At 41.4% G+C, this 11,146-nt stretch overlaps 1 pseudogene; it reads right to left on the reverse strand.

Moving 5' to 3' along the window:
* Nucleotides 1-3,253: 3,253 nt before the first annotated feature.
* LOC148735122 (uncharacterized) lies at nucleotides 3,254-6,295 on the reverse strand (annotated as a pseudogene).
* Between the last annotated feature and the right edge of the window lie 4,851 nt (nucleotides 6,296-11,146).

An 11,146-nucleotide genomic window follows, 5' to 3' on the forward strand; every position in this document is an offset into this window, starting at 1 on the left:
AGAAGAATTATTTGCCATTGTAAAAGAAAAAGCTACCACGCAAGATCTTTGTGAAATAAGCAGACAAGTGACTAAATACATTGATAAGATTGAAACTTATGATTCCAACGTGGGAGAACATTCTACTTTCCATCAATTATACAAAGACATGATGACAGCTTTTCTATCTTATGTTACTTATTTACAACTCAAATATCGTGCAGACTGAGCAAATAAATCATATGCAAAAACCAAGTGTTGTACTTAATTCCTCCGCCATCTTGGATTTCTTTTGTTATCTTTGTACCGTTACTTTTTTAAAAAACTTCTACTCACGAACCTATGCGAAATTTAACCCTAAAACCCTAAACCCTAACCCTAATCACCCATCGTACACCTACGTGACATTTAACCCTAACCCTCCTAATACCCCTAGAACCCTAACCCTAATAACCCCTCGTACACCTACACGGTATGAATAAATTAAAGTGGACGGAGACACTTGGACCCAGTCCTCTACGAAGTTGCCAGTCAGGCGCAATATACTACTAATGGTTGACTGAATAATTAGTAGTTCAGTGGTTATCTGAGTGGTGAACTCTCTTTCTCACCTACTGGTGAATCAGTGGCTTATTGACTGGTGGATGACTGACTGGTTGACCGGTTGACTGACTGACTGACTAAATGGATGACTGACTCACTGGTAGTTGAGTGACTGTTTAATTGGTTGACTGAACTGCTAACTTATTCGTTAACTTACTGACTGGAACTTGACTGGCTATCTGACTGGTCAACTGACTTGCTGCCCGAGAGGTGACTGAGTGGCTTACAGACTGGTGAGTGACTGGCTTGTTGGCTTGATGGATAAATGACTGGTTGACTGACTGAGTGGCACTTGACCTGCTTTTTGACTGGTTAACTGACTTGTTGACTTACTTGGGATAAAGTTGCTAATTGCCTGCTTACTGAGAGGCTGAATTTGACTGCCTGAACCTTGACTTAACTAAACTTGACTTCGTATTTAAACGATTAAATGACTTGCTAACTGACTGGTGACTGAGTGGCTAATCGGTGGTGACTGACTGGCTGGTTGACTGATTGGCTGACTGAGTGGTTGACTGGCTCATTGGTACTTGACTGGGTATATGACTGGTTGACTGACTAGCTTACTTGATGGTTGACTGACTTACTGTTATTTGACTGGCTATCTGTCTAGTTAACTGACTTGCCTAACGACTGGTGACTGAGTGGCTTATTGACTGGCTGCTTGACTGACTGAATGAACTGAATGGTTGACTGATTTAGTGGCACTTGACTGGCTATCTTACTGGTTAACTGACTAACTGACCGACTGCTGACTGAATGGCTAAGTGTCTGGTGACTGATTGGCTTGTTGACTGTCTGGCTGACTGAATGGTTGAGTGACTAAATGGTATTTGATAGGCTATCTGACTTGTTAACTGACTTGCTGACCGACTGGTAAGGGACTGGCGAAATGAATCTCTGAGTGATTTACGACTGATTAGCTGACTAATTGAGTGACTGCCTTGCTGATCGAAAGGTGATTGAATGGATAACTGACTGGTGACTGACTGGTAGTTGACCGAGTAGCTGACTGAATTTCGTTGCAGTCACTGAGTGGCTGACTGAATGCCTGACCGACAGGTTGATTGACTGGCTAGCTGACTTGTTGACCGACTAGTGAATGACTAGGTAACTTAATTGTGATTAACTGGCTAACTTACTAACAGACTGATTGGTGACTGAGTGATTGATTGACTGGTACCCAGCTGGCTAATGGACTGGCTGACCTCCTTGTAATTGACAGACGGACTGACTGACTGGCTGACTGAATGGTTGACTGCTCTCCTCACCGACTGATAGTTGACTGCATCAGTGACTGGCTGACTGAATCACATGTTGACTGAGTTACTGATACCTGACTGGTTCACTCCTTTGCTGGCCGACTTCCAACTGAGTGTCTAACTGTTAAGCAAATCCTAGTGTTTTCTTATAGATTTCAACGCAATCTATTAAATAAGATTGCTTTTGACCTGTTTGAATATCCTTTTAGCAAAACCGTCTTTTCAGCCCGAGTAAAGCAAGACCTTATGCATCTCAGTCTTTGGCCAAATTTTGTAGAAAACATAGGGTATCGAGCAAATTTTAGTGTTTTCTTACAGATTTGAATACGATCTATTAGACACAATTGTTCTTGGCCTGTTTGCAGATACTTTTTGCAAAACCCTGTTTTCAGCGCGAGTTAAGCAAGACTTGACGTAAGTCAATATCTGGCCAAATTTCAAAGGAAATATCGGATATCAAGCAAATTTTTTTTCTTACAGACTTCGACACATTCTATTGAAAAAAATTGCTTTTGGCTTGTTTGCAGATAGTTTTTAAAAAACCGTGTTTCCAGCGAGACTTGAACAAGATTTGACGCATTTCAGTCTTTGGCCAGATTTTGTAGGAAACATAATATATCAAGCAAATTTAAGTGTTTTCTGACAGCTTTTGACACATTCTATTAAAAAGAACTGGTTTTGGCTTGTTTGCAGATACTTTTTTCGAAACCGTGTTTTTAGCACGAGTTGAAAGAGACTTGACTTAACTTCTCTCTCTGACCGAATATCGCAGGAAACATTGATCATCATGTAAGTTTTAGTGTTTTCTTACAGATTTCAACACAATCTATTACAAAACATTAGCTTTGGCTTGTTCCCAGATACTTTTTGGAAAACCGTTTTTTAGCGCGCGTTGAGAAACACCTGACGGATTACAGTCTCTGGCGAAAATTTCGTAGGAACCATCAGGTATCAAGTAAATTTTAGAGTTTTCTTGACTGACTCAGTGGTATTTGACTGGCTATCTGATTGGTAAAGTTAACTGACTTCTCCACCGATCGGTGACTAAGTGGCTTATAGACTGGTGACTGACTGGCTGACTTGCTATTTGGCTGACTAGCTGAATGAATGGTTGCCTAACTCAGTGGTACTTGACTGGCTATCTGACTGGTTATCTGAATTGATGAGTGACTGGTGACCTCGTAGCTCTTTGCCCGCTGACTGACTGGGTAAGTGCCTGGTTGACTGTCTAGCTTACCGAATGGCTGACTGACCGAGTGGTCTCCATATTGGTTGCCTGCTTTCCTCACGGTCTGATAGCTGACTGCTTCAGTAACTGGCTGACTGAATCACATGTTGACTGAGTTACTGTTACTTGACTGGTTCACTCCCTTGCTTGCGAACTTCCAACTGACTGTCTAACTGACTGGTTAAGGTGGCTCAATAGGGTTATGCAAGATCACGAAGCGCGCGCCAATGACATCAATCGAAAGTTAATTTTTCTCGTTGTTTTTGCTATTTTTCAAATCAAAGCTACTGAAACATAAAAAACAAGGGCCTAAATTTGCTGTACAACAGTCACCTCTGAAGTCAAGGCTTTTAGTCCCAAATTAAAACTACTCAAATATCGCCTTTTTTTGACGTCTGTTTGACTTTGATTTCAATTTTCTTCAAGTTCCTTCCGTAAAATTTTCTATTATTCTCCGACCGGGTAGAGTCTGACAAGACGAAACTTTTAAAATCGAAAAAAATAGGGGTTGTCAAGATAGTTTTTTCGCTTTTAACATTTTTGTTGTTTTTTGGCTGAGCGAACAACTTGTCTTACAAATTTTTCTGATAAATTCACAGCAAGGAAAGCTAAAAGGGTATAACATCTCTGCCAAATTTTAAGGAATTTCACCGAAGGAAATACGAGAAATCTGAGGGGGAACTTTCTATTTTCTCACCTCAATGACAATCACGTCATCAGAATAGGAACTCGCCAAGATCGCTATTTGAGCATGCGCGAACTGTCCAACCACGCGGTTTTGTCGAGGACGAATGTGTAAACACGGGCGGTCATTATCTTTGACGTTTTGTACAAACTGCTTTTGACCTGAAAGTCAGTTGAGAACATACCTTAATTTACTATGCCGCAGAATCCTTGGAAATCTCTTCGAAGTGTTTCAAAATTGCGGAGACTATTCTCGTCGTGTTTGTGACCCTTGGAAGCGATGAGCGACTGGACAATGGCCGTCTCGTCAAAATACACACAAGACCTTTCCGTCCAAATCGTTGGTACAAATTATTTAAATCCTCATATCTTAGGCCACTGCCAGCAATTTTTTCGGCAATGCTTTGCTTTATTGGGCTATCCGCATGACCTGGGTTGTACAGCTATCCTCGAATAGACAAGAGTCTCTGATGACGGTTGTCAAGATATTTCAGGTCTTCGGCGGCGTCCTTGACAGAGATTACAGAACTTCTGTTCACCAGCGTTTCATCAGACAAAGCCAACCTAGGCGAAAGCAAGATTCTTCGAAGAGCGATCACGTCCTCTAGAGCGTCGTGGGCATCAAAGGTGGTTTGAAATAAATGTTCGTAGACAGAACTCTGCCCAGGCTTTGGAAATTTACCTTCTGCGTTTTGGATGGAAGAGTGCTTGCTTTTGATGAGTGATTTCATCAGTGTCAGAGTGTCTGCAAACCGGATGGAACTGATGGAACTAAGCTCCGCGATAAAATTTTCGCCACCGTTTCGAAGAAGTATTGGAATATCAAATGTGGCGGCGTTGTGTCCAGCCAAGATTGTGCAAACAGGCTTTGTGGATCGTGTTGAAGCTGAATCTATGCTGGCCCTCAAAAAAGTTAAGAACTGCCTAAGTACTTGCGATAACTCAAAGGCTTCTACTAGTCGATTATCTTTGAAAAGTCGGCGGATTCCATTGACAGTTTTAATTGTAAGTTTGCTGACCTTTGACGCGTGAGAATCTATGTCTCTGGTTGGTAGAATATAGCATGAGAATTGTTTACCTGACCTATCCACGGCAGCGAGCTGACATACTTTTGCTGATTTTCCCGTTGAATTTGTCTCGATGTCAAATAAAACAAAGTGATAAAATTTACTGTCATCAAATTTTTCCTTTTGAACTGTGGGTCTCGAAGTGTATTTCGGAACTGCATTTTCGTACTGTTCTTGTTGTTGTTTCGTGACAGCAGCGTTATATCATAAAGATCAGTGATTGAAAGTTCAGAATTGTTCGACTCCAATGTTGTCGCAGAAGAGTTTAGGTTCAGGCCAATGCCACTTTCATACATGGTACCTTCTTTGCCCTCGTTTTTCAAGGTTTCTGAAATCTGGTGTTTGTGTAATTGTGATCGACGTCGCTTGAATGCAACTGTTGATTTCCTTTGTTTGTCCTTCGAACTTTTCATGTCCATTTTCGTATTATGGTCTACACAGAAAAGACCTGGCTCTATGTTAAGTGACGCTAGAGTTTAAGGAATGTACCTGTAACCTAAAGTTACTTGAGAGACACTGCAGGACACTCGATAATCATTGCTTTCACTTCCCCCGTAAAAGCGAATTTTGGGGTTCTTCGAGCCCACCACACTGTTCAGAGACTCGTTACGTTGAGAATTTGCTGCAGGTGCAAGTTTTTTTATAACAGTGTCTGTGCTATATTCATCAACGAGAGATTTCAGGGCTGATTGAAGGCTATCTCCTTGGAGGTCTTTGCCATAGGGAAGATCTCTGTGACAATAATGAGAAGGGTCTTTCTTGTATCGACACCATGTTTCCCTACAACCAGTATGGTCACCAAATGCATGAGGCACAATGCTTTGAATTGCAGATTTCATGTTTGTAGCACCCCCCTTATTTTGTGCAATACAGTATGTAAAGTATTTGACAAGGTAATTGATGACTTTCTGTGACAACACTGAACTATTGGGGAACTTACTTTGTTGGCTCAAGTTGTATAGGCGTGTTGTATGGGATCTTTTTATGTGAACTGTATCACTCCATTTTTCCACACCATAGGGTACCTTTTGCTTTAGGTGAGATTCAGTCATTGAATCGTCATCCCCGGTGTAAATTGAAAATTTGACATTTGATTTAGTTACCTTATTGAAAAGTTCAACTGCAGCTAAAGGCTCCATTGACTTTGAAAAGCCTGAATGATTTTTTCTACAGTCATGGTCATTTGGTTGTTTTCCTGCCTTTTTAGCTTCATCACAGGAGCGGCACGTTTTATTTTTTGTTGTGTAGTCAAGGACCTTACCAGTTGAAAGGCCCATGACTGCAGCATGTCCGGTCTTAGAGTTGAAACCTCGCCCCCGTTTCTGCCACCCCATGTCGTAAGAACAGGCAATAGGTACCAAATTGTTCTGGTCAGGCTCGTTACCATTTTCAATTGCCTTCTCTCGTTCAAGGTTTAGGAATTGCTGGCAACTATTTTTTGCTACTAGCTCTATTGCCTTTCCAGCTTCCCTTTCCCGATTTTTAAAAGTTGATGAGTTCAGTGCAGGCACATTGAGGATTGAAAGTAAATTGTTTAAATGGGTGTTGCCCACTCCTGTGTGTAAACAGCGAAGGGCAGCTCTCGTGTTCACATCAAAGGTCAATGGACCGCGTGCACCAGATCTGTGCTCTTTTGATGTTTTAATGGTGTTTTCCGCATTGCATTGGCTGCATATAACAGTAAACGTGCTTGCCATGCCACTGTGCTGTTCTTTAATAACATTGGCAAGAGACAAAGGGCCTAGAAATATTGTAAAATACACTGTAAACTAACAGGGAAAAAAGACTCCACAATATTTGTTATGTTCTTTTATATGATAATGCTGTAAAATATGCTATAGTGCAGTTAACAATAGTGAGAATTTACCGTAATGACAAAATAAGCATTCCTTCAGACCATCTGTAAGGGTTTCTAAGTCCACCAGTCTGGATCCTTGTGGCAGGTTCGCCTTCCTCTTAGCTTTATTCTGCTGATGGGAATCAGGGTTGGAGTCAACAGAACAGGTAGGCCGATAATTAGGAGAAGCTTGACAGGAAAATCTTACCAAAACTTAAGACCTCCGAATAAAGAAAAACGTACTGACCTCACGTGCTCGTGTCATTCGTTTTGCTGGGGGTTCGTTTTCCTTGGATATGTTATCATACTGGAGCTTCCTTTTGGCATTCCACGTTTTGAACCCTCCGTGTAACCTTTTTATTTTTGTTTCTTTTCTGGTTTCAATCGCGTCCACTTTCCAAAAGCGACCTGACGCATTACGGATGTTTTGTAGGCGTTGTGTAAACTTCTGGTCTTTCACTGTCAATATTGTGCTCATTACTGGAAAGTATCGATGCCGTGTCACTCTCGTCAAGTAAACTTCGCGATTATGTGACAAAAATTGTGCACTCACGTGAAGCCGCCAGGTTTGTTTACATATTTGATGCCATTTAAAAGCTCGCGCCATTTTCGTACCCATTCTTCGCCCGGCCAAAAAAGCATATTGAGCCACCTTAAGGACTGATTGACCGACTGGTTGACTGGTGGCTAACTAGATAATTGAACCCTTGAATTTATGGTTGACTTATTCACTGGTACCTGAGCGGCTAACTGACTGGTTGACTGACTTCCTAACCCCATCTAACTTTTAAACCATTAATGAGTCAAACCTTGCTGAACGCGGGCTAAAAAGATGTTTTTCCAAAATGTATCTGGACACAAGCCAGTCACTGAGTTAGTCAGTGACTATTCAAATAGCCACTTAGTCACACGTCAGTCAAGGGGTCAGTCGGCCTGTCGGCCAGTCGGTCAGCCAGTCACTCTTCATTCAGTAGCCATCAAGCCAGTGAATCAGCCGTTCAGTCAACTAGTCAGTTAACTGGTCAGTCACCCAGTCAGTCAACCAGAAACTCAGCGAGTCAAGTACCAGTGAATCAATCATTCACTGATTCAGACAGTCACTAGTCAAAGAGCCATCTAGTCAAAAGTAAGTCAAGGAGTCAGTGGACCAGTCAGCCAGTCGGTCAACCAGTCACTCTTCATTCAGCAGCCATTAAGTCAGTGAATCAGCCATTTAGTCAATCAGTCAGTCAAGAAGTGACAGCTGGTCTGGTACCAGTGAGTCAGTGAACCAGCACGTTGCCCAGTCAGTCGCCAGTCAGCTAGCCACTCAGTCACCAGTCGGTCAACAAGTCAGTGAACAGGCACTAGGGAGTCGGTCAACCAGTCAACTACATAGTCACTCGCCAGTCAGTAACCAGTAATTCTGTCAATCAGTCAACCATTCAGTGAACAAGTTTGTCAGGTGGTCAGGTACCATTAAGTCAGTCAACCAGTCCGTCAGCCAGAAAAGAACCTACTCAATTACCAAGTTAGTTACCAGTCGGTCTGGAAGTTTGTCACGAGTCGGTCTACTTTTTCCCAAAAGTCTGTTTGCAGCGCTAGGTCAGCAACACTTAACGCATTTTAGTTTCTAGCCAAATTTGGTAGGAAACATCACTTATCTTGCAGATTTCTGTTTTTTCTTACATATTTCAACACATTCTATTCAAAAAAGTTGGTTCTCGCTTGTTTCTAGCTACTTTTTGCAAAAGCGTGCTTTCAGCATCAGTTGAGCAAGAGTTAACCCAATTCTCTCTCTGGCCAAATTTGCAGGAAACTTTGGGTGTTAAGCAAGTTTTAGTGTTTTCTTATAGATTTGAACTCAATCTATTAAATAAGATTGCTTTTGGCCTGTTTCAATATACTTTTTGCAAAACCGTCTTTTCAGCGCGGGTTGAGCAAGACCCTATGCATTTCAGTCTTTGACCAAATTTTGTAGAAAACATTGGGTATCGAGCAAATTTTAGTGTTTTCTTACAGATTTCAAGACATTCTGCTAAAAACAATTGGTTTTGGCTCGTCTCCAGATACTTTTCTATAAACCGTGTTTTCAGCACGAATTGAGCTAGGGTTGACCCAATTCTCTCTCTGGCCAAATTTCGCAGGAAACTTTGGGTGTTAAGCAAGTTTTAGTGTTTTCTTATAGATTTGAACTCAATCTATTAAATAAGATTGCTTTTGGCCTGTTTCAATATACTCTTTGCAAAACCGTCTTTTCAGCGCGGGTTGAGCAAGACCTTCTGCATTTCAGTCTTTGACCAAATTTCGTAGAAAACATTGGGTATCGAGCAAATTTTAGTGTTTTCTTACAGATTTCAAGACATTCTGCTAAACACAATTGGGTTTGGCTTTTCTCCAGATACTTTTCTAAAAACCGAGTTTTCAGCACGAGTTGAGCTGGAGTTGACCCAATTCTCTCTCTGGCCAAATTTCGCGGGAAACTTTGGGTGTTAAACAAGTTTTAGTGTTTTCTTATAGATTTCAACTCAATCCATTAGAAACAATTCCTTTTGGCCTGTTTGCAGATACCTTTTGCAAAACCGTGTTTTCAGCGCGAGTTGAGCAAGACTTGATGCAAGTCAACATCTAACCAAATTTCGAAAGGAAGATCAGATATGAAGCAAATTTTAGTGTTTTCTTACAGACTTCCACACATTTTATTGAAAAAAAACTGCTTTGGGCTTGTTTGCAGATAGTTTTTAAAAAAACGTGTTTCCAGTGGGACTTGAGCAAGATTTGACGCATTTCAGTCTTTGGCCAGATTTTGTAGGAAACGAACTATATCAAGAAAATTGAATTCATTTTCTCCGGCTTTTGACACATTCTATTAAAAGAATTTGGTTTAGGCTTATTTGCAGGTACTTTTGTCAAAACCGTGTTTTCAGCGCGAGTTCAGCAAGCCGTGATGCAAGTCAATATCTGGCCAAATTTCGAAAGAAACATCGGATATGAAACAAATTTTAGTGTTTTCTTACTGACTTCGACACATTTTATTCCACAAAATTGCTTTGAGCTTGTTTGTAGATAGTTTTTGAAACACCGTGTTTCCAGCGGGACTTGAGCAACATTTGACGCATTTCAGTCTTTGGCCAGATTTTGTAGGAAACGAACTATATCAGGCAAATGTAAGTATATTTTACAGCTTTTGACACATTCCATTAAAAAGAACTGGTTTAGGCTTGTTTGCAGGTACTGTTTTCAAAGCCGTGTTTTTAGCACGAGTTGAGAAAGACTTCTCTCTCTGATCGAACTTCGAAAGAAACTTTTGTCATCATGTAAGTTTTAGTGTTTTTTTTTTTTTACAGATTTCAACACATTCTTTTCCAAAACATTGGGTTTGGCTTGTTCCCAGATACTTTTTTTAAAATCGTATTTTCAGCGCGTGTTGAGCAACACCTAAGGGATTACAGTCTCTGGCCAGAATTTCGTAGGAAACATCAGGTATCAAGTAAATTTTAGAGTTTTGTTGACTGACTCAGTGGTACTTGACTGGCTATCTAACTAGTAAAGCTAAATAACTTGTCCAATGATCGGTGACTAAGTGGCTTATTGACTGGTGACTGACTGGCTGACTGGCTGTTTGGCTGACTAGCTGATTGAATGGTCGCCTAACTCAGTGGTACTTGACTGGATATCTGAGTGGTTATCTCAATTGCTGATTGACTGATGACTTCGTAGCTCTTTGCCTCCTGACTGACTGGCTGACTGCCTGGTTGACTGTCTAGCTGACTAAATTGCTGACTGGCCCGGTGGTACTTGACTGGCTATCTCCTTGGTTGTCTGACCGGCTGACTGAAAGGTTGACTGACCCAGTGGTACTTCACTGGCTATCTTACTTGTTAACGGACTTGCTGACTGACTTGTGACTGAAGGGTAATTAACTAGTGACTGACTGGCTTATTGACAGGTGACTGACTGCTAATGGGCTGGATTGCTGAGTGTCTGACTGTATGGTTGACTAACTCAATGGTAGTGGCTCTCTCTCTCTTTCTTTCCCTCTCTGGTTAAGTGAATTGCTGACTGCCTGGTGTTTGAGTTGCTCATTGCCTGCTGACTGGCTGCCTACCTGGCTCAGTCAATTGCTGCTTGAAAGGGTGTCTCACTTAATGGCACTTGACTCGCTGACTGAATGTTTGACTGATTCAAAGGAACTTGACTGGGTGTATGATTAGTGTAACGAGTTGCTGACCGGATGGTGACCGAGTGGCTGACTTCCTACTGACTGGATGACTGGCTGTTTGACAGATTGGATGACTCAATGGTTGACTAAGCCAGTGGTACTTGACTTGGTATCTGATTGTTTAAATGACTTGCTAACCGACTTGTGAGTGATTCGCTAATTGACCGGTGACTGACTGTCTGGTTGTCTGACTGGCTGATTGAAAGTTTCACTGAACCAGTAGTAACTGGCTATCTGATTAGTTAAGATACCTGCTTACCGACTCTTGTCTTAGTCGCTAATTCA

Source organism: Stylophora pistillata, chromosome 3 (genome assembly GCF_964205215.1).
Source record: "Stylophora pistillata chromosome 3, jaStyPist1.2, whole genome shotgun sequence".
NCBI classification, from domain to species: Eukaryota; Metazoa; Cnidaria; class Anthozoa; order Scleractinia; family Pocilloporidae; genus Stylophora; species Stylophora pistillata.